Source organism: Pseudophryne corroboree, unplaced genomic scaffold, assembly GCF_028390025.1.
Source record: "Pseudophryne corroboree isolate aPseCor3 unplaced genomic scaffold, aPseCor3.hap2 scaffold_1934, whole genome shotgun sequence".
NCBI classification, from domain to species: Eukaryota; Metazoa; Chordata; class Amphibia; order Anura; family Myobatrachidae; genus Pseudophryne; species Pseudophryne corroboree.
The window spans coordinates 4,015-28,204 of NW_026968574.1; the positions used below are offsets into that span (position 1 = coordinate 4,015).

At 42.2% G+C, this 24,190-nt stretch overlaps 6 non-coding genes across 6 annotated transcripts; all 6 read right to left on the minus strand.

Moving 5' to 3' along the window:
• Positions 1 to 2,349: 2,349 nt before the first annotated feature.
• LOC135004421 (U1 spliceosomal RNA) lies at positions 2,350 to 2,512 on the minus strand. Its single transcript, XR_010205193.1, has one exon. It is a non-coding gene; the product is annotated as a U1 spliceosomal RNA (small nuclear RNA).
• A 152-nt stretch (positions 2,513 to 2,664) lies between these two features.
• Positions 2,665 to 2,828, minus strand: LOC135004401 (U1 spliceosomal RNA). The gene has a single exon (XR_010205174.1). It is a non-coding gene; the product is annotated as a U1 spliceosomal RNA (small nuclear RNA).
• Positions 2,829 to 13,822: 10,994 nt separating this feature from the next.
• On the minus strand, positions 13,823 to 13,986 carry LOC135004409 (U1 spliceosomal RNA). The gene has a single exon (XR_010205182.1). It is a non-coding gene; the product is annotated as a U1 spliceosomal RNA (small nuclear RNA).
• Positions 13,987 to 14,136: 150 nt separating this feature from the next.
• LOC135004403 (U1 spliceosomal RNA) lies at positions 14,137 to 14,300 on the minus strand. The gene has a single exon (XR_010205176.1). It is a non-coding gene; the product is annotated as a U1 spliceosomal RNA (small nuclear RNA).
• Positions 14,301 to 14,974: 674 nt separating this feature from the next.
• Positions 14,975 to 15,137, minus strand: LOC135004424 (U1 spliceosomal RNA). The gene has a single exon (XR_010205195.1). It is a non-coding gene; the product is annotated as a U1 spliceosomal RNA (small nuclear RNA).
• Positions 15,138 to 15,289: 152 nt separating this feature from the next.
• LOC135004422 (U1 spliceosomal RNA) lies at positions 15,290 to 15,453 on the minus strand. The gene has a single exon (XR_010205194.1). It is a non-coding gene; the product is annotated as a U1 spliceosomal RNA (small nuclear RNA).
• Between the last annotated feature and the right edge of the window lie 8,737 nt (positions 15,454 to 24,190).

The window sequence follows — 24,190 nt, forward strand, 5'->3', positions numbered from 1 at the left end:
GGCGGTTGAACGCCGGATCCTAGCGGAAAAGGGTATTCCAGATGAGGTCATTCCTACGCTAATAAAGGCTAGGAAGGACGTGACATCTAAACATTATCACTGTATATGGCGAAAATATGTTTCTTTGTGTGAGGCCAGGAATGCTCATACGTAAGAATTCCACCTGGGCCACTTCCTTCACTTCCTACAAACTGGAGTGAATTTGGGCCTAAAATTAGGCTCTATTAAGGTTCAGATTTTGGCCTTATCCATTTTCTTTCAAAAGGAATTGGCCTCTCTTCCTGAAGTAAGTACAAACTTTTGTGAAGGGAGTACTGCATATTCAGCCTCCTTTTGTACCTCCGGTGGTCCCTTGGGACCTTAACGTGGTGTTAAGGTTATGGTTTGAACCACTTAAAATGGTGGAGTTTAAATATCTCACTTGGAAGGTGGTCATGTTATTAGCCTTGGCTTCCGCTAGGCGAGTGTCGGAATTAGCAGCTTTATCACATAAAATCCCCTATCTGGTTTTCCATATGGATAGAGCGGAATTGCAGACCCGTCCTCAATTCCTGCTAAAAGTGGACTCATCCTTTCATATGAACCAACCTATTGTGGTGCCTGTGGCTACGCGTGACTTGGAGGATTCCGAGTCCCTTGATGTGGTCAGGGCTTTGAAAATTTACGTGGCCAGAACGGCTAGAGTCAGAAAAACAGAAGCACTGTTTGTCCTGTATGCAGCCAACAAGATTGGCACCCCTGCTTCAAATCAGACTATTGCTCTCTGGATCTGTAACACGATTCAGCAGGCGCATTCTATGGCGGGATTGCCGTTGCCTAATTCAGTCAAGGCCCATTCCACTAGGAAGGTGGGCTCTTCTTGGGCAGCTGCCCGGGGGTCTCGGCACTACAGCTGTGCCGAGCTGCTACTTGGTCGGGTTCAAACACCTTTGCAAAGTTCTATAAGTTTGATACCCTGGCTGAGGAGGACCTCCTGTTTGCTCAATCGGTGCTGCAGAGTCATCCGCAGGAGCCCGTTTGGGAGCTTTGGTATAATCCCCATGGTCCTTACGGAGTCCCCAGCATCTTTTAGGACGTAAGAGAAAATAAGATTTTAAACCTACCGGTAAATCTTTTTCTCGTAGTCCGTAGAGGATGCTGGGTGCCCGTCCCAAGTGCGGACTACTTCTGCAAGACTTGTATATAGTTATTGCTTACATAAGGGTTATATGTTAGTTTTCATCGGTCTTGGACTGATGCTATGTTGTTTTCATACTGTTAACTGGGTAGTATATCACAAGTTATACGGTGTGATTGGTGTGGCTGGTATGAATCTTGACCTTGGATTAACAAAAATCCTTTCCTCGTACTGTCCGTCTCCTCTGGGCACAGTTTCTCTAACTGAGGTATGGAGGAGGGGCATAGAGGGAGGAGCCAGTGCACACCCAGATCTAAAGTCTTTCTTAAAGTGCCCATGTCTGCTGCGGAGCCCGTCTATCCCCCATGGTCCTTACGGAGTCCCCATCATCCTCTACGGACTACGAGAGAAAAAATTTACCGGTAGGTTTAAAATGTTATTTTTTTCTCTGCAACCCACTGCTAAATTGTGCTTCCTAGCTGTTTTTTATAAAATCACTTAATTAAATCTGGGAGAACAATCTTCATGACAATAGTATCTCCTATGCAAAATAAGTATGATTTGGGATAGGGCTGGGGAGGGCCGTTGCTCAGGCACATCTCTGTCAAGTAAAGGAGATTCAACTGAGGCAGCACAAGGGAACTCTCATCTGGGGACAACAACTGCAGGGAGAACACATATTTTCAGATGAACATGGGGTGGCAGAAGGCTGCCTAATACTGAAGCACCCCCAAACAACAAACCAAATGCAACAACTAGTGCAAGCATTCCTGGGGGATGGCCTGCAGCAGATGGATTTGAATATGGTGATGTCATCCAAGCAGTGGGTCAAAGTTGGCTTCAACCCTCGTCTGCATATGAAAAGAGAAAAGGAGCGTGCAGGGCATGGAGGCCTTTTGTGGTGCTTGGATGACCCCTAGTTCGCATTAAGCACCCCCACCCTCCTTCGGTGTGGGGCTCATGTTGGCCATTCCCCAGCCCCTGAAGCATTCAAGCTGATTTCTTGCAGCAGCTGGGCACTGTAACAGCTCCAGAGCTGCTCTGTAAAGCAAGTAAAAGGGTGTGGGCCCTGCAGCACTACCTGTAGTTTGCATTGTGCATTGGGAGGCACATAGTAAGCAGACGGGAGGAGAAGTCAGGATAGTGCACAAGGGTATAGAAGGGAGGGGCTCAAGAAAAAAGAAGTGGAACCAGACAGCAAACTAGGCTGGAGAGAGACCTGAGACAAAGAGATCTGAATTACATGAGAGCCGACCAGGGAAAACTCAAATTATGCAGTCAAGTTTCCCACATTTGGGGAAATCGCAGGGGCAGCACACCCAGAGTGCAATGGGTGAGCCTTGCCCTGGGAGAAGCAACTTCATGATCATAGTATCTCACCTGGCAGGTAAGTAGGAGTTGGGCTAGAGCTGGGGAGGGTCGCTGCTCGGGCACCCCCCTGTCAAGTGAAGGAGATCCAACTGAGGCAGCACAAGGGAACTCTCGAAAGAAGAACAAGGCTAGAGGAAGATCTGAGACAAAGAAATCTGACTTTTACCAGAGCTGACCAGAGGAAAGCACAAACACAGTCCCCCACTACCACAAATAATGCAGTCGAGTTTCCCACATTTGGGGAAATCACAGGGGTCAGCATACCCAGAATGCAATGAATGAACCTAACCCTGGGAGAACAATCTTCATGACCATGGTATCTCCTATGCAAAATAAGTATGATTTGGGATAGGGCTGGGGAGGGCCGTTGCTCAGGCACATCTCTGTCAAGTAAGTTGCATTTGATTTGTTGTTTGGGGGTGCTTCAGTATTAGGCAGCCTTCTGCCCTACCATGTTCATCTGAAAATATGTGTTCTCCCTGCAGTTGTTGTCCCCAGATGAGAGTTCCCTTGTGCTGCCTCAGTTGAATCTCCTTTTGGAGAAGACCTCAATAAGATTGTAGCTGATCTGGCTACTGCTAAAACAGCTTGCCTACCTAGTATGACTCCTACCACGCAGAAGGCTAAAAGTACTTTTCTTGGCCCTTTCATCCTCCAGGTAAAGCGTACCCAAGGTCAGGCATACCCAAAGCAAGCTCATGTTTCCAGACCTGCCAAGCCCAGACTGAAGCAATCCTGGGCTGCCCATCAGCCTGCTTCCAAAACGGACAAGCCTGCCGCATGACGGTGCAGGCCTCCCTCTGGGGGATCCCAGGGTGGGGGGCCCGACTTCTAGGTTTGGCAAAGAAAGGTATAATTCTAAGCTAGAGAATTCTGTTTGGAGCTCACCTTGTACTTTGTGAAGAAATAATCAGCATTGTGGCTGAGCAGATACATGTAGTGTGTGGCTGCAAACTGCATGGATCTGCTGCGTTGTAATGCTGATTCTTTTTTTTTGCAAAGTACCAATAGCTTCATATAATGTTCACAATTTTTATGCAGGATCAAATAGCTCAATAGGTAGGGTGTTTGATTAGAATTCAACAGGTTATAGGTTTGAATCCTGGGTATGGTAGTTTGAGATGTGTTATTTAATAAAGTATGTTGTTCTGACTGCCGGCATCCTATCACCTGGGATATCATACTAAATAAATGGAGTTGATAAAAAAAATTTTTTTTTTTTTAACTAGGGACAATTTCCAGATACTTCTCTTTATAACTGAGATTGCCCCCTGGAACTTCACATCAGTTGACAACTATGCATGAGTGGGCAGTGCTTGCCCTGGATCTGTCCACCCATTTATGTGCCGCCATAAAATAAAGCATGACTAACAGTTATCCTGGGCGTACACTACACAATTATCTGTCAGGCTATCTATCCAGTCTGGATGGATGGAATGAAAATCTGGTAATGTATAGGAGCAAATGTCAATTAACCATTTGCTCCCAAACACTAGAAAAGTGGTCAAAAATGGTCATTACACAAATTGGTTAAACCCAAAATTTAACCAATTTGTTTAGGGGACCATTTTTGTCCATTTTTTAGTGTTTGAGAGTAAATCGTTGATGGTCATTTGCTCACATAGATAACCGGATTTCTATTCCAACCAGCCAGTGTTGGAGAGATGGTCTGCCAGATTACATAATGCATACCAGAGCCATAACTAGACTTTTTGGTGCCCTGTGACAGAGAATTATATGCCCTCCCCCCCATTTTTGCAATATGGACAAAAGGCGCATGCCTTGTGGGGAAGGGGCATAACAAGATTGGTCTCAGAGAAAGCACATGAGATATGAAGATAAATCTAGTATACTTGACACTCAATGGTTTGTGGTATTGCAGGGGTGCCCTCCTTAAATGCATATACAGTCACACATGGCATGTTTGTGTAAATGGCATATCAGCAGTCAGCACTAACTGGTGACATGCCATTTGTACAAGTAAGCCATGTGTGACTAATATATAAACATACTTTATTAAATAACACCTCAAACTATCATACCCAGGATTCAAACCTATAACCTGTTAAATTCTAATCAAACACCCTACCCATTGAGCTACTTGATCCTGCATCTATTCTAACCTCCAAAAACAGATTCAGTTGCATTTTCCAGCGTGTTTTGTTTGCGCCTTTGCAAATGTCTTACATCGACAAACTTATTTAGTACTATTTTGCAAATAGGGTTACATTGTCGCAACATTGTGTTCCCTAATTGCTTGATTTTTTAAATGCAAAAATTGATAAAGACACCTGATAATTGCTCTGTGGAGTCTTCTTTTGTGTCTACTTCTTATCTACATTTAATTCCCTACCTATAATCAAGGCATTTTTAAATGCTGGGTGCTGCCAGGACGTGAGGCCTACCTAGTCTTTAGATCTGAATTTGAATGTACTTGTGAACTAACTTAATTTCCTACTTCTAAACTCATTCCTAAATTCACTACTTACATTAATCCTGTAGTTGGGCATTTTGAGCCTTCAATTGTGGGCATTGTTTTGTGTCCAGACCAGCAGCTGGTGGTGTGCATTTGCTGGAAAGGCATCGAAGACCTCCGATATGCTGCATCTCCTGATGTGTGTCTGCCTCAAGTGGCTGTCAGCAAATGCATGCTAGACACCCCATTCCAAGCTGATTGTGACATCACGGAACATGCATCATAGAACAGGCATGCTAGAACATGGGTCTTCAACCTGCGACCCTCCAGCTGCTGTGGAACTACATATCCCAGCATGCCCTGCCTCAGTTTTAGCATACCTTAATAGCAAAACTGTGGCAGGGCATGCTGGGATGTGTAGTTTCACAGCAGCTGGAGGGCCACAGGATGAAGACCCATGTGCTAGAACCAAACCGCAGGTACATTGAATGCTAGCAAGCTGAATGTTTAAATCCTTTTTGTTCCGCAGCATTCCAATGCGGAAGATTCCATGGAACCAGAGATTATTCCATTGAGAAGGACATGCTGCCTGGATGACTGCACTGTGCAAATTAAATCACGGAGCCAGTTGGCTTGTGGGTGGCTCTGGTGACTGGGTGGTTGGGTGGGCGGTGTGTCGGAGGTGGAGCACATGCAAATGAATGTGTATCATCCAGCTAGTGAGAGAGAAAACTCATGCAGGAGTGTGCCTGCTTGTCAGTGAGTTATGCACCTTGCCAGACGTCAAATCTACATGGAGCAACTGGAGGGGACAAGAGCAGGTTTGGAAAATATACACAGAAGAGCATATATGCTGGCGCATTCTCCATGATTGTGTCAGCTTATGTTTTGGTGCACTGCACTTTCCTCCACTAAGTTTTAGCCATTTTGTTTAAACGCAAGTGTAGTTGCTTCTCGCTCTTTTGGCTGTGATATTGTATTGTGGTTGAAGAGTCTGCTGGAGGGATTGTTTTCTTCATTGGCGAGAGACTGAAGATATTCCAGGATGGAAGGCTTGGGAACACTATCCGTTTTTCAGTTGTGGAAGAGTTGAAAGACCGGATTGGACTACATTCTATAGTAAAGGGTATCTTTGTATTTATTAATCCTCCCTTTATATGTGTCTGTCTTTCAATAAAGCTTTGGGCTTGTGATTCCGTCACCCTCTTACACTCCACACCCATAGCCTTATTAACTATTGTATTGTTTAAATGTATAGTGCAGTTCATGATTTATAGTGTAGGCTGACCTGTACTGTAGTTCTTGAACTGTACTATACCGACAGCATTTGTATTGTGTTTTGGCTGTGCTGCAACACAGTACTTATGTGTGTAATGTTTATGTATGTTTTTTTGCTTCTTTATGTCAATAAAGACTGCTTTTTCAATCCAATATCTGAAAACAATCAATGTTTATCTTTGATGGCAATAGAAGTGGTATGATATTTGCTGCTTTTGAAAGGCAATATCTGATATGTCCCCTATCTGGGAACCATATATTAAATGGCTTTTCAGAAAAGGGAGATGGGAGAAGAGCTTTCAGTACTTGTAGGACCGATGCACATTTCCTATTCTAGCCTCCAAAAACAGATTCAGTTGCATTTTCCAGCGTGTTTTGGATGCGCCTTTGCAAATGTCTTACATCGACAAACTTATTTAGTACTATTTTGCAAATAGGGTTACATTGTTGCAACATTGTGTTCCCTAATTGCTTGATTTTTTAAATGCAACAATTGATAAAAACACCTGATAACTGCTCTGCGGAGTCTTATTTTGTGTCTACTTCTTATCTACATTTAATTCCGTACCTCTAATCAAGGCATTTTTAAATGCTGGCGGCTGCCAGGACGTGAGGCCTACCTAGACTTTAGATCTGAATTTGAATGTACTTGTGAACTAACTTAATTTCCTACTTCTAAATTCATTCCTAAATTCACTACTTACATGAATCCTGTAGTTGGGCATTTTGGGACTTCGATTGTGGGCATTGTTTTGTGTCCAGACCAGCAGCAGGTGGTGTGCATTTGCTGGAAAGGCATCGAAGACCTCCGATATGCTGCATCTCCTGATGTGTGTCTCCCTCAAGTGGCTGTCAGCAAATGCCTGCTAGACACCCCATTCCAAGCTGATTGTGACATCACGGAACATGCATCATAGAACAGGCATGCTAAAACATGGGTCTTCAACCTGCGACCCTCCAGCTGCTGTGGAACTACACATCCCAGCATGCCCTGCCTCAGTTTTAGCATACCTTATAGCAAAACTGTGGCAGGGCGTGCTGGGATGTGTAGTTTCACAGCAGCTGGAGGGCCACAGGATGAAGACCCATGTGCTAGAGCCAAGCCGCAGGTACATTGAATGCTAGCAAGCTGAATATTTAAATCCTTTTTGTTCCGCAGCATTCCAATGCGGAAGATTCCATGGAACCAGAGATCCTTCCATTGAGAAGGACATGCTGCCTGGATGACTACACTGTGCAAATTAAATCACGGAGCCAGTTGGTTTGTGGGTGGCTCTGGTGACTGGGTGGTTGGGTGGGTGGTGTGTCGGAGGTGGAGCACATGCAAATGATTGTGTATCATCCAGCTAGTGAGAGTGAAAACTCATGCAGGAGTGTGCCTGCTTGTCAGTGGGTTATGCACCTTGCCAGACGTTAAATCTACATAGAGCAGCTGGAGGGGACAAGAGCATGTTTGCAAAATATAGATAGAAGAGCATATATGCTGGCGCATTCTCCATGATTGTGTCAGCTTATGTTTTGGTGCACTGCACTTTCCTCCACTAAGTTTTAGCCATTTTTGTTAAGCTCAAGTGTAGTTGCTTCTCGGCCTTTTGGCTGTGATCTTGTATTGCGGTTGAAGGGTCTGCTGGAGGGAGGGATTGCTTTCTTCATTGGCGAAAGACCAAAGATATTCCAGGATGGAAGGCTTGGGAACACTATCTGTTTTTCAGTTGTGGAAGAGCACAGAGGTCGGATTGGACTACATTCTATAGTAAAGGATGTCTTTCTATTTATTAAACCTCCCCTTATATGTGTCAGTCTTTCAATAAAGCTTCGGGCTTGTGATTCCCTCACCCTCTTACACTCCACACCCATAGCCTTATTAACTGTTGTATTATTGTACAGTTTAAATGTATAGTGCAGTTCATGATTTATAGTGTAGGCTGGCCTGTGCTGTAGTTCTTGAACTGTACTATACCATCAGCATTTCTATTGTGTTTTGGCTGTGCCGCAACGCGGGTACTTATGTGTGTAATGTTTATGTATGTTTTTTTGCTTCTTTATGTGCATCGGTCCTACAAGTAATGAAAGCTCTTCTCCCATCTCCCTTTTCTGAAAAGCCATTTAATATATGGTTCCCAGATAGGGGACATATCAGATATTGGATTTCAAAAGCATCAAATATCATACCACTTTTATTGCCATCAAAGATAAACATTGATTGTTTTCAGATATTGGCTTGAAAAAGCAGTCTTTATTGACATAAAAAAAAAACATACATAAACATTGCACACATAAATACAGTGTTGCAGCACAGCCAAAACACAATACAAATGCTGACGGTATAGTACAGTTCAAGAACTACAGCACAGGCCAGTCTGCACTATAAATCATGAACTGCACTATACATTTAAAGTATACAATAATACAACAGTTAATAAGGCTATGGGTGTGGAGTGTAAGAGGGTGAGGGATTCACAAAACCGAAGCTTTATTGTAACACAGACACATATAAGGGGAGGGTCAATAAATAGAAAGATATCCTTTACTATAGAATGTAGTCCAATCCGACCTCTGTGCTCTTCCACAACTGAAAAACAGATAGTGTTCCCAAGCCTTCCATCCTGGAATATCTTTGGTCTTTCGCCAATGAAGAAAACAATCCCTCCCTCCAGCAGACCCTTCAACCACGATACAAGATCACAGCCAAAAGGCCGAGAAGCAACTACACTTGAGCTTAACAAAAATGGCTAAAACTTAGTGGAGGAAAGTGCAGTGCACCAAAACATAAGCTGACACAATCATGGAGAATGCGCCAGCATATATGCTCTTCTATCTATATTTTGCAAACCTGCTCTTGTCCCCTCCAGCTGCTCTATGTAGATTTAACGTCTGGCAAGGTGCATAACCCACTGACAAGCAGGAACACTCCTGCATGAGTTTTCTCTCTCACTAGCTGGATGATACACAATCATTTGCATGCGCTCCACTTCCGACACACCACCCACCCAACCACCCAGTCACCAGAGCCACCCACAAGCCAACTGGCTCCGTGATTTAATTTGCACAGTGTAGTCATCCAGGCAGCATGTCCTTCTCAATGGAAGGATCTCTGGTTCCATGGAATCTTCCGCATTGGAATGCTGCGGAACAAAAAGGATTTAAATATTCAGCTTGCTAGCATTCAATGTACCTGCGGCTTGGCTCTAGCACATGGGTCTTCATCCTGTGGCCCTCCAGCTGCTGTGAAACTACACATCCCAGCATGCCCTGCCACAGTTTTGCTATTAAGGTATGCTAAAACTGAGGCAGGGCATGCTGGGATGTGTAGTTCCACAGCAGCTGGAGGGTCGCAGGTTGAAGACCCATGTTTTAGCATGCCTGTTCTATGATGCATGTTCCATGATGTCACAATCAGCTTGGAATGGGGTGTCTAGCAGGCATTTGCTGACAGCCACTTGAGGGAGACACACATCAGGAGATGCAGCATATCGGAGGTCTTCGATGCCTTTCCAGCAAATGCACACCACCTGCTGCTGGTCTGGACACAAAACAATGCCCACAATCGAAGTCCCAAAATGCCCAACTACAGGATTCATGTAAGTAGTGAATTTAGGAATGAATTTAGAAGTAGGAAATTAAGTTAGTTCACAAGTACATTCAAATTCAGATCTAAAGACTAAACACAAAACACAAAATAAGACTCCACAGAGCAATTATCAGGTGTCTTTATCAATTGTTGCATTTAAAAAATCAAGCAATTAGGGAACACAATGTTGCGACAATGTAACCCTATTTGCAAAATAGTACTAAATAAGTTTGTCGATGTAAGACATTTGCAAAGGCGCAAACAAAACACGCTGGAAAATGCAACTGAATCTGTTTTTGGAGGTTAGAAAAGATGCAGGATCAAGTAGCTCCATGGGTAGGGTGTTTGATTAGAATTCAACAGGTTATAGGTTTGAATCCTGGGTATGATAGTTTGAGGTGTTATTTAATAAAGCATGTTTATATATTAGTCACACATGGCTTACTTGTACAAATGGCATGTCACCAGTTAGTGCTGACTGCTGATATGCCATTTGCACTAAAACAAATTAAAATGGTAAAAGTTATTGTACTTTAAGTAAAAATAAAAGCTAAAATATCAATCCCAGTTTTGGATTACTTTAATGAACAAAAAAAAAATGCATATAGCAAAGGATAGTTTCAATCTGCCTACCTCTGGGTTATGGACCCAGCATGCTTCCATTACAGTACTCTGCTGCACATGTAAGTGCAAGAGATCCTGAAGCACTCACTCATCATGGGAAAGTACCAATGTGTTTCTTCATTGGTTGATGGAAGAAACATCTTACAAAAACTCTCCACATTATTGACTTTTTAAAATGTTTCTAGGAATCGTTCTAGATGAATGCTTATTAGCCTTTGTCAGTATGGACTTTTACAAAGTGTTGCTGTGGCGCAATCAGTTACTGTGTAAGGCTATTAACCAAAAGGTTGGTGGTTCAATCCCACCCAGGGACGTAATTGACCTTGTTATCAGATTTTGGTGATCTTTATGTAGACAAGTGAAAATTTCAAACCCCCTCTTATGGTGTAGGGTACCTGGCCTTCTCTGATGTAATCAGAGTTAGATTTGATTCAGTGATTTTATAAAAACAGCTAGGAAGCACAATTTAGCAGTGGGTTGCAGAGAAAAAGAAATATGCTGGCAAAAAAATCCAATTGAGTGATTAAACAGCTTTTCATTTTCTGGCTTTATTTTTATGCTAACAAATTTGTTCTCTGAAAAGTGTCCACAAAGCCAAGTATCTGATTAACATCTTTGTAGGGATGGTTTTTAACCTATTACTAAATTAAACTTGCTTCATTGGAAAGGCAGCAAGATGCATCCTCATTTCAATATCTACTGAAATAATACAGGTTGACACCAGGAAACATTAACGCCACTGCATCCTTTGTGCTTTCTCATGTGGAAGTCTGTTTAATGTGAAAACAAGGTGATATCTAATTAGCACACAGGTAAGGAATTAAGAAAATCTTTATTTAAGGGTGAAGATGTTTCTCACAAAATCGTTGCCCCAATGCATCATTGAAATTCAAGCTGGAAAGATGATTTTAATATATCACTTGTACATTTTGTATTGCTCTTCTGGTGACAATGTAGTTTGTTTTTGTCAATTACCATTTTAATAATCGGGTAAAGAAAATTAAGTGGATTTTTGAAAGAAAACAATACTGTCAATATACTATTAAAACAAATGAAAATGGTAAAAGTTATTGTACTTTAAGTAAAAATAAAAGAGCAAAAATATCAATCCCAGTTTTGGATTACTTTAATTAACAAAAAAAAAAATGCATATAGCAGAGGATAGTTTCAATCTGCCTACCTCTGGGCTATGGACCCAGAATGCTTCCATTACAGTACTCTGCTGCACATGTAATTGCAAGAGATCCTGAAGCACTCACTCATCATGGGAAAGTACCAATGTGTTTCTTCATTGGTTGATGGAAGAAACATCTTACAAAAACTCTCCAGATTATTGACTATTTAAAGTTTTTCTAGGAAACGTTCTAGATGAATGCTTATTAGCCTTTGTCAGTATGTACTTTTGCAAAGTGTCGCTGTGGCGCAATCAGTTAGTGTGTACAGCTATTAACCAAAAGGTTGGTGGTTCAATCCCACCGAGGGATGTAATTGACCTTGTTATCAGATTTTGGTGATCTTTAAGTAGACAAGTCAAAATTTCAAAAACCCCTGTTATGGTGTAGGGTACCTGGCCTTCTCTGATGTAATCAGAGTTAGATTTGATTCAGTGATTTTATAAAAACAGCTAGGAAGCACAATTTAGCAGTGGTTTGCAGAGAAAAAGAAATATGCTGGCAAAAAAATCAAATTGAGTGATTAAGCAGCTCTTCATTTTCTGGCTTTATTTTTATGCTAACAAATTTGTTCTCTGAAAAGTGTCCACAAAGCCAAGTATCTGATTAACATCTTTGTAGGGATGGTTTTTCACCTATTACTAAATTAAACTTGCTTCATTGGAAAGGCAGCAAGATGCATCCTCATTTCAATATCTACTGAAATAATACAGGTTGACACCAGGAAACATTAACGCCACTGCATCCTTGCTGCTTTCTCATGTGGAAGTCTGTTTAATGTGAAAACAAGGTGATATCTAATTAGCACACAGGTAAGGAATTAAGAAAATCTTTATTTAAGGGTGAAGATGTTTCTCACAAAATCGTTGCCCCAATGCATCATTGAAATTCAAGCTGGAAAGATGATTTTAATATATCACTTGTACATTTTGTATTGCTCTTCTGGTGACAATGTAGTTTGTTTTTGTCAATTACCATTTTAATAATAGGGTAAAGAAAATTAAGTGGATTTTTGAAAGAAAACAATACTGTCAATATACTATTAAAACAAATTAAAATGGTAAAAGTTATTGTACTTTAAGTAAAAATAAAAGAGCAAAAATATCAATCCCAGTTTTGGATTACTTTAATTAACAAAAAAAAAATGCATATAGCAGAGGATAGTTTCAATCTGCCTACCTCTGGGTTAAGGGGCCCAGCATGCTTCCATTGCAGTACTCTGCTGCACATGTAAGTGCAAGAGATCCTGAAGCACTCACTCATCATGGGAAAGTACCAATGCGTTTCTTCATTGGTTGATGGAAGAAACATCTTACAAAAACTCTCCAGATTATTGACTTTTTAAAGTTTTCTAGGAAACGTTCTAGATGAATGCTTATTAACCTTTGTCAGTATGTACTTTTGCAAAGTGTCTCTGTGGTGCAATCGGTTAGTGTGTTTGGTTATTAACCAAAGGGTTGGTGGTTCAATCCCACCCAGGGATGTTATTGACCTTGTCATCAGATTTTGGTGATCTTTAAGTAGACAAGTCAAAATTTCAAACCCCCTCTTATGGTGTAGGGTACCTGGCCTTCTCTGATGTAATCAGAGTTAGATTTGATTAAGTGATTTTATAAAAGAACAGCTAGGAAGCACAACTTAGCAGTGGGTTGCAGAGAAAAAGAAATACGCTTGCAGAAAAATCCAATTGAGTGATTAAACAGCTCTTCATTTTCTGGCTTTATTTTTATGCTAACTAATTTGTTCTCTGAAAAGTGTCCACAAAGCCAAGTATCTGATTAACACCTTTGTAGGGATGGTTTTTCACCTATTACTAAATTAAACTTGCTTCATTGGAAAGGCAGCAAGTGATGTCATCCAAGCAGTGGGTCAAAGTTGGCTTCAACCCTCGTCTGCTTATGAAAAGAGAAAAGGGATATGCAGGGCATGGCGGCCTTTTGCGACGCTTGGATGACCCCTAGTTCGCATTAAACACCCCCACCCTCCTTCGGTGTGGGGCTCATGTTGGCCATGCCCCAGCCCCTGAAGCATTCAAGCTGATTTCTTGCAGCAGCTGGGTACTGTAACAGCTCCAGAGCTGCTCTGTAAGGCAAGTAAAAGGGTGTGGGCCCTGCAGCACTACCTGTAGTTTGCATTGTGCATTGGAAGGCACAAAGTAAGCAGACGGGAGGAGAAGTCAGGATAGTGCACAAGGTTATAGAAGGGAGGGGCTCAAGAAAAGAGAAGTGGAAACAGACAGCATACTAGGCTGGAGAGAGACCTGAGACAAAGAGATCTGAATTATACGAGAGCCGTCCAGGGGAAACACAAATTATGCAGTCAAGTTTCCCACATTTGGGGAAATCGCAAGGGGCAGCACACCCAGAGTGCAATGGGTGAGCCTTGCCCTGGGAGAAGCACCTTCATGATCATAGTATCTCACCTGGCAGGTTAGTAGGAGTTGGGCTAGAGCTGGGGAGGGTCGCTGCTCGGGCACTACCTTTCAAGTGAAGGAGATCCAACTGAGGCAGCACAAGGGAACTCTCAAAAGAAGAACAAGGCTAGAGGAAGATCTGAGACAAAGAAATCTGACTTTACCAGAGCTGACCAGAGGAAAGCACAAACACAGTCCACCACTACCACAAATAATGCAGTCGAGTTTCCCACATTTGGGGAAATCACAGGGGTCAGCATACCCAGAATGCAATGAATGAACCTCACCCTGGGAAAACAATCTTCATGACAATAGTATCTCCTATGCAAAATAAGTATGATTTGGGATAGAGCTGGGGAGGGCCGCTGCTCAGGCACATCTCTGTCAAGTAAAGGAGATTCAACTGAGGCAGCACAAGGGAACTCTCATCTGGGGACAACAACTGCAGGGAGAACACATATTTTCAGATGAACATGGGGTGGCAGAAGGCTGCCTAATACTGAAGCACCCCCAAACAACAAACCAAATGCAACAACTAGTGCAAGCATTCCTGGGGGATGGCCTGCAGCAGATGGATTTGAATATGGTGATGTCATCCAAGCAGTGGGTCAAAGGTGGCTTCAACCCTTGTCTGCATATGAAAAGAGAAAAGGAGCGTGCAGGGCATGGAGGCCTTTTGTGGTGCTTGGATGACCCCTAGTTGGCATTAAGCACCCCCACCCTCCTTCGGTGTGGGGCTCATGTTGGCCATTCCCCAGCCCCTGAAGCATTCAAGCTGATTTCTTGCAGCAGCTGGGCACTGTAACAGCTCCAGAGCTGCTCTGTAAAGCAAGTAAAAGGGTGTGGGCCCTGCAGCACTACCCGTAGTTTGCATTGTGCATTGGGAGGCACAAAGTAAGCAGACGGGAGGAGAAGTCAGGATAGTGCACAAGGGTATAGAAGGGAGGGGCTCAAGAAAAAAGAAGTGGAACCAGACAGCAAACTAGGCTGGAGAGAGACCTGAGACAAAGAGATCTGAATTACATGAGAGCCGACCAGGGAAAACTCAAATTATGCAGTCAAGTTTCCCACATTTGGGGAAATCGCAGGGGCAGCACACCCAGAGTGCAATGGGTGAGCCTTGCCCTGGGAGAAGCAACTTCATGATCATAGTATCTCACCTGGCAGGTAAGTAGGAGTTGGGCTAGAGCTGGGGAGGGTCGCTGCTCGGGCACCCCCCTGTCAAGTGAAGGAGATCCAACTGAGGCAGCACAAGGGAACTCTCGAAAGAAGAACAAGGCTAGAGGAAGATCTGAGACAAAGAAATCTGAATTTTACCAGAGCTGACCAGAGGAAAGCACAAATACAGTCCCCCACTACCACAAATAATGCAGTCGAGTTTCCCACATTTGGGGAAATCACAGGGGTCAGCATACCCAGAATGCAATGAATGAACCTAACCCTGGGAGAACAATCTTCATGACCATGGTATCTCCTATGCAAAATAAGTATGATTTGGGATAGGGCTGGGGAGGGCCGTTGCTCAGGCACATCTCTGTCAAGTAAGTTGCATTTGATTTGTTGTTTGGGGGTGCTTCAGTATTAGGCAGCCTTCTGCCCTACCATGTTCATCTGAAAATATGTGTTCTCCCTGCAGTTGTTGTCCCCAGATGAGAGTTCCCTTGTGCTGCCTCAGTTGAATCTCCTTTTGGAGAAGACCTCAATAAGATTGTAGCTGATCTGGCTACTGCTAAAACAGCTTGCCTACCTAGTATGACTCCTACCACGCAGAAGGCTAAAAGTACTTTTCTTGGCCCTTTCATCCTCCAGGTAAAGCGTACCCAAGGTCAGGCATACCCAAAGCAAGCTCATGTTTCCAGACCTGCCAAGCCCAGACTGAAGCAATCCTGGGCTGCCCATCAGCCTGCTTCCAAAACGGACAAGCCTGCCGCATGACGGTGCAGGCCTCCCTCTGGGGGATCCCAGGGTGGGGGGCCCGACTTCTAGGTTTGGCAAAGAAAGGTATAATTCTAAGCTAGAGAATTCTGTTTGGAGCTCACCTTGTACTTTGTGAAGAAATAATCAGCATTGTGGCTGAGCAGATACATGTAGTGTGTGGCTGCAAACTGCATGGATCTGCTGCGTTGTAATGCTGATTCTTTTTTTTTGCAAAGTACCAATAGCTTCATATAATGTTCACAATTTTTATGCAGGATCAAATAGCTCAATAGGTAGGGTGTTTGATTAGAATTCAACAGGTTATAGGTTTGAATCCTGGGTATGGTAGTTTGAGATGTGTTATTTAATAAAGTATGTTGTTCTGACTGCCGGCATCCTATCACCTGGGATATCATACTAAATAAATGGAGTTGATCAAATTTTTTTTTTTTTTTTAACTAGGGACAATTTCCAGATACTTCCCTTTATAACTGAGATTGCCCCCTGGAACTTCACATCAGTTGACAACTATGCATGAGTGGGCAGTGCTTGCCCTGGATCTGTCCACCCATTTATGTGCCGCCATAAAATAAAGCATGACTAACAGTTATCCTGGGCGTACACTACACAATTATCTGTCAGGCTATCTATCCAGTCTGGATGGTTGGAATGAAAATCTGGTAATGTATAGGAGCAAATGTCAATTAACCATTTGCTCCCAAACACTAGAAAAGTGGTCAAAAATGGTCATTACACAAATTGGTTAAACCCAAAATTTAACCAATTTGTTTAGGGGACCATTTTTGTCCATTTTTTAGTGTTTGAGAGTAAATCGTTGATGGTCATTTGCTCACATAGATAACCGGATTTCTATTCCAACCAGCCAGTGTTGGAGAGATGGTCTGCCAGATTACATAATGCATACCAGAGCCATAACTAGACTTTTTGGTGCCCTGTGACAGAGAATTATATGCCCTCCCCCCCATTTTTGCAATATGGACAAAAGGCGCATGCCTTGTGGGGAAGGGGCATAACAAGATTGGTCTCAGAGAAAGCACATGAGATATGAAGATATATCTAGTATACTTGACACTCAATGGTTTGTGGTATTGCAGGGGTGCCCTCCTTAAATGCATATACAGTCACACATGGCATGTTTGTGTAAATGGCATATCAGCAGTCAGCACTAACTGGTGACATGCCATTTGTACAAGTAAGCCATGTGTGACTAATATATAAACATACTTTATTAAATAACACCTCAAACTATCATACCCAGGATTCAAACCTAAAACCTGTTAAATTCTAATCAAACACCCTACCCATTGAGCTACTTGATCCTGCATCTATTCTAACCTCCAAAAACAGATTCAGTTGCATTTTCCAGCGTGTTTTGTTTGCGCCTTTGCAAATGTCTTACATCGACAAACTTATTTAGTACTATTTTGCAAATAGGGTTACATTGTCGCAACATTGTGTTCCCTAATTGCTTGATTTTTTAAATGCAAAAATTGATAAAGACACCTGATAATTGCTCTGTGGAGTCTTCTTTTGTGTCTACTTCTTATCTACATTTAATTCCCTACCTATAATCAAGGCATTTTTAAATGCTGGGTGCTGCCAGGACGTGAGGCCTACCTAGTCTTTAGATCTGAATTTGAATGTACTTGTGAACTAACTTAATTTCCTACTTCTAAATTCATTCCTAAATTCACTACTTACATTAATCCTGTAGTTGGGCATTTTGAGCCTTCAATTGTGGGCATTGTTTTGTGTCCAGACCAGCAGCTGGTGGTGTGCATTTGCTGGAAAGGCATCGAAGACCTCCGATATGCTGCATCTCCTGATGTGTGTCTGCCTCAAGTGGCTGTCAGCAAATGCATGCTAGACACCCCATTCCAAGCTGATTGTGACATCACGGAACATGCATCATAGAACAGGCATGCTAGAACATGGGTCTTCAACCTGCGACCCTCCAGCTGCTGTGGAACTACATATCCCAGCATGCCCTGCCTCAGTTTTAGCATACCTTAAAAGCAAAACTGTGGCAGGGCATGCTGGGATGTGTAGTTTCACAGCAGCTGGAGGGCCACAGGATGAAGACCCATGTGCTAGAACCAAACCGCAGGTACATTGAATGCTAGCAAGCTGAATGTTTAAATCCTTTTTGTTCCGCAGCATTCCAATGCGGAAGATTCCATGGAACCAGAGATTATTCCATTGAGAAGGACATGCTGCCTGGATGACTGCACTGTGCAAATTAAATCACGGAGCCAGTTGGCTTGTGGGTGGCTCTGGTGACTGGGTGGTTGGGTGGGCGGTGTGTCGGAGGTGGAGCACATGCAAATGAATGTGTATCATCCAGCTAGTGAGAGAGAAAACTCATGTAGGAGTGTGCCTGCTTGTCAGTGAGTTATGCACCTTGCCAGACGTCAAATCTACATGGAGCAACTGGAGGGGACAAGAGCAGGTTTGGAAAATATAGACAGAAGAGCATATATGCTGGCGCATTCTCCATGATTGTGTCAGCTTATGTTTTGGTGCACTGCACTTTCCTCCACTAAGTTTTAGCCATTTTGTTTAAACGCAAGTGTAGTTGCTTCTCGCTCTTTTGGCTGTGATATTGTATTGTGGTTGAAGAGTCTGCTGGAGGGATTGTTTTCTTCATTGGCGAGAGACTGAAGATATTCCAGGATGGAAGGCTTGGGAACACTATCCGTTTTTCAGTTGTGGAAGAGTTGAAAGACCGGATTGGACTACATTCTATAGTAAAGGGTATCTTTGTATTTATTAATCCTCCCTTTATATGTGTCTGTCTTTCAATAAAGCTTTGGGCTTGTGATTCCGTCACCCTCTTACACTCCACACCCATAGCCTTATTAACTATTGTATTGTTTAAATGTATAGTGCAGTTCATGATTTATAGTGTAGGCTGACCTGTGCTGTAGTTCTTGAACTGTACTATACCGACAGCATTTGTATTGTGTTTTGGCTGTGCTGCAACACAGTACTTATGTGTGTAATGTTTATGTATGTTTTTTTGCTTCTTTATGTCAATAAAGACTGCTTTTTCAATCCAATATCTGAAAACAATCAATGTTTATCTTTGATGGCAATAGAAGTGGTATGATATTTGCTGCTTTTGAAAGGCAATATCTGATATGTCCCCTATCTGGGAACCATATATTAAATGGCTTTTCAGAAAAGGGAGATGGGAGAAGAGCTTTCAGTACTTGTAGGACCGATGCACATTTCCTATTCTAGCCTCCAAAAACAGATTCAGTTGCATTTTCCAGCGTGTTTTGGATGCGCCTTTGCAAATGTCTTACATCGACAAACTTATTTAGTACTATTTTGCAAATAGGGTTACATTGTTGCAACCTAATTGCTTGATTTTTTAAATGCAACAATTGATAAAAACACCTGATAACTGCTCTGCGGAGTCTTATTTTGTGTCTACTTCTTATCTACATTTAATTCCGTACCTCTAATCAAGGCATTTTTAAATGCTGGCGGCTGCCAGGACGTGAGGCCTACCTAGACTTTAGATCTGAATTTGAATGTACTTGTGAACTAACTTAATTTCCTACTTCTAAATTCATTCCTAAATTTACTACTTACATGAATCCTGTAGTTGGGCATTTTGGGACTTCGATTGTGGGCATTGTTTTGTGTCCAGACCAGCAGCAGGTGGTGTGCATTTGCTGGAAAGGCATCGAAGACCTCCGATATGCTGCATCTCCTGATGTGTGTCTCCCTCAAGTGGCTGTCAGCAAATGCCTGCTAGACACCCCATTCCAAGCTGATTGTGACATCACGGAACATGCATCATAGAACAGGCATGCTAAAACATGGGTCTTCAACCTGCGACCCTCCAGCTGCTGTGGAACTACACATCCCAGCATGCCCTGCCTCAGTTTTAGCATACCTTATAGCAAAACTGTGGCAGGGCATGCTGGGATGTGTAGTTTCACAGCAGCTGGAGGGCCACAGGATGAAGACCCATGTGCTAGAGCCAAGCCGCAGGTACATTGAATGCTAGCAAGCTGAATATTTAAATCCTTTTTGTTCCGCAGCATTCCAATGCGGAAGATTCCATGGAACCAGAGATCCTTCCATTGAGAAGGACATGCTGCCTGGATGACTACACTGTGCAAATTAAATCACGGAGCCAGTTGGTTTGTGGGTGGCTCTGGTGACTGGGTGGTTGGGTGGGTGGTGTGTCGGAGGTGGAGCACATGCAAATGATTGTGTATCATCCAGCTAGTGAGAGTGAAAACTCATGCAGGAGTGTGCCTGCTTGTCAGTGGGTTATGCACCTTGCCAGACGTTAAATCTACATAGAGCAGCTGGAGGGGACAAGAGCAGGTTTGCAAAATATAGATAGAAGAGCATATATGCTGGCGCATTCTCCATGATTGTGTCAGCTTATGTTTTGGTGCACTGCACTTTCCTCCACTAAGTTTTAGCCATTTTTGTTAAGCTCAAGTGTAGTTGCTTCTCGGCCTTTTGGCTGTGATCTTGTATTGTGGTTGAAGGGTCTGCTGGAGGGAGGGATTGCTTTCTTCATTGGCGAAAGACCAAAGATATTCCAGGATGGAAGGCTTGGGAACACTATCCGTTTTTCAATTGTGGAAGAGTTGAAAGACCGGATTGGACTACATTCTATAGTAAAGGATGTCTTTCTATTTATTAATCCTCCCCTTATATGTGTCAGTCTTTCAATAAAGCTTCGGGCTTGTGATTCCGTCACCCTCTTACACTCCACACCCATAGCCTTATTAACTGTTGTATTATTGTACAGTTTAAATGTATAGTGCAGTTCATGATTTATAGTGTAGGCTGGCCTGTGCTGTAGTTCTTGAACTGTACTATACCGTCAGCATTTCTATTGTGTTTTGGCATTGCCGCAACGCGGTACTTATGTGTGTAATGTTTATGTATGTTTTTTTGCTTCTTTATGTGCATCGGTCCTACAAGTACTGAAAGCTCTTCTCCCATCTCCCTTTTCTGAAAAGCCATTTAATATATGGTTCCCAGATAGGGGACATATCAGATATTGCCTTTCAAAAGCATCAAATATCATACCACTTTTATTGCCATCAAAGATAAACATTGATTGTTTTCAGATATTGGCTTGAAAAAGCAGTTTTTATTGACATTAAAAAAACATACATAAACATTACACACATAAGTACAGTGTTGCAGCACAGCCAAAACACAATACAAATGCTGACGGTATAGTACAGTTCCAGAACTACAGCACAGGCCAGCCTACACTATAAATCATGAACTGCACTATACATTTAAACTATACAATAATACAACAGTTAATAAGGCTATGGGTGTGGAGTGTAAGAGGGTGAGGGATTCACAAAACCGAAGCTTTATTGTAACACAGACACATATAAGGGGAGGGTCAATAAATAGAAAGATATCCTTTACTATAGAATGTAGTCCAATCCGACCTCTGTGCTCTTCCACAACTGAAAAACAGATAGTGTTCCCAAGCCTTCCATCCTGGAATATCTTTGGTCTTTCGCCAATGAAGAAAACAATCCCTCCCTCCAGCAGACCCTTCAACCACGATACAAGATCACAGCCAAAAGGCCGAGAAGCAACTACACTTGAGCTTAACAAAAATGGCTAAAACTTAGTGGAGGAAAGTGCAGTGCACCAAAACATAAGCTGACACAATCATGGAGAATGCGCCAGCATATATGCTCTTCTATCTATATTTTGCAAACCTGCTCTTGTCCCCTCCAGCTGCTCTATGTAGATTTAACGTCTGGCAAGGTGCATAACCCACTGACAAGCAGGCACACTCCTGCATGAGTTTTCTCTCTCACTAGCTGGATGATACACAATCATTTGCATGCGCTCCACTTCCGACACACCACCCACCCAACCACCCAGTCACCAGAGCCACCCACAAGCCAACTGGCTCCGTGATTTAATTTGCACAGTGTAGTCATCCAGGCAGCATGTCCTTCTCAATGGAAGGATCTCTGGTTCCATGGAATCTTCCGCATTGGAATGCTGCGGAACAAAAAGGATTTAAATATTCAGCTTGCTAGCATTCAATGTACCTGCGGCTTGGCTCTAGCACATGGGTCTTCATCCTGTGGCCCTCCAGCTGCTGTGAAACTACACATCCCAGCATGCCCTGCCACAGTTTTGCTATTAAGGTATGCTAAAACTGAGGCAGGGCATGCTGGGATGTGTAGTTCCACAGCAGCTGGAGGGTCGCAGGTTGAAGACCCATGTTTTAGCATGCCTGTTCTATGATGCATGTTCCATGATGTCACAATCAGCTTGGAATGGGGTGTCTAGCAGGCATTTGCTGACAGCCACTTGAGGGAGACACACATCAGGAGATGCAGCATATCGGAGGTCTTCGATGCCTTTCCAGCAAATGCACACCACCTGCTGCTGGTCTGGACACAAAACAATGCCCACAATCGAAGTCCCAAAATGCCCAACTACAGGATTCATGTAAGTAGTGAATTTAGGAATGAATTTAGAAGTAGGAAATTAAGTTAGTTCACAAGTACATTCAAATTCAGATCTAAAGACTAAACACAAAACACAAAATAAGACTCCACAGAGCAATTATCAGGTGTCTTTATCAATTGTTGCATTTAAAAAATCAAGCAATTAGGGAACACAATGTTGCGACAATGTAACCCTATTTGCAAAATAGTACTAAATAAGTTTGTCGATGTAAGACATTTGCAAAGGCGCAAACAAAACACGCTGGAAAATGCAACTGAATCTGTTTTTGGAGGTTAGAAAAGATGCAGGATCAAGTAGCTCCATGGTTAGGGTGTTTGATTAGAATTCAACAGGTTATAGGTTTGAATCCAGGGTATGATAGTTTGAGGTGTTATTTAATAAAGTATGTTTATATATTAGTCACACATGGCTTACTTGTACAAATGGCATGTCACCAGTTAGTGCTGACTGCTGATATGCCTTTTGCACTAAAACAAATTAAAATGGTAAAAGTTATTGTACTTTAAGTAAAAATAAAAGCTAAAATATCAATCCCAGTTTTGGATTACTTTAATGAACAAAAAAAAAATGCATATAGCAAAGGATAGTTTCAATCTGCCTACCTCTGGGTTATGGGCCCAGCATGCTTCCATTGCAGTACTCTGCTGCACATGTAAGTGCAAGAGATCCTGAAGCACTCACTCATCATGCAAAAGTACCAATGTGTTTCTTCATTGGTAGCTGGAAGAAACATCTTACAAAAACTCTCCAGATTATTGACTTTTTAAAGTTTTTCTAGGAAACGTTCTAGATGAATGCTTATTAATCTTTGTCAGTATGTACTTTTTGCAAAGTGTCTCTGTGGCGCAATCGGTTAGTGTGTTCAGCTATTAATCAAAAGGTTGGTGGTTCAATCCCACCCAGGGACGTAATTGACCTTGTAATCAGATTTTGGTGATATTTAAGTAGACAAGTCAAAATTGCAAACCCCCTCTTATGGTGTAGGGTACCTGGCCTTCTCTGATGTAATCAGAGTTAGATTTGATTAAGTGATTTTATAAAAAAAAACAGATAGGAAGCACAATTTAGCAGTGGGTTGCAGAGAAAAAGAAAAATGCTGGCAGAAAAATCCAATTGAGTGATTAAACAGCTCTTCATTTTCTGGGTTTATTTTTATGATAACAAATTTGTTCTCTGAAAAGTGTCCACAAAGCCAAGTATCTGATTAACATCTTTGTAGGGATGTTTTTTCACCTATTACTAAATTAAACTTGCTTCATTGGAAAGGCAGCAAGATGCATCCTCATTTCAATATCTACGGAAATAATACAGGTTGACACCAGGAAACATTAACGCCACTGCATCTTTGTTGTTTTCTCATGTGGAAGTCTGTTTAATGTGAAAACAAGGTGATATCTAATTAGCACACAGGTAAGGAATTAAGAAAATCTTTATTTAAGGGTGAAGATGTTTCTCACAAAATCGTTGCCCCAATGCATCATTGAAATTCAAGCTGGAAAGATGATTTTAATATATCACTTGTACATTTTGTATTGCTCTTCTGGTGACAATGTAGTTTGTTTTTGTCAATTACCATTTTAATAATCGGGTAAAGAAAATTAATTGGATTTTTGAAAGAAAACAATACTGTCAATATACTATTAAAACAAATTAAAATGGTAAAAGTTATTGTACTTTAAGTAAAAATAAAAGAGCAAAAATATCAATCCCAGTTTTGGATTAATTTAATTAACAAAAAAAAAATGCATATAGCAGAGGATAGTTTCAATCTGCCTACCTCTGGGTTATGGACCCA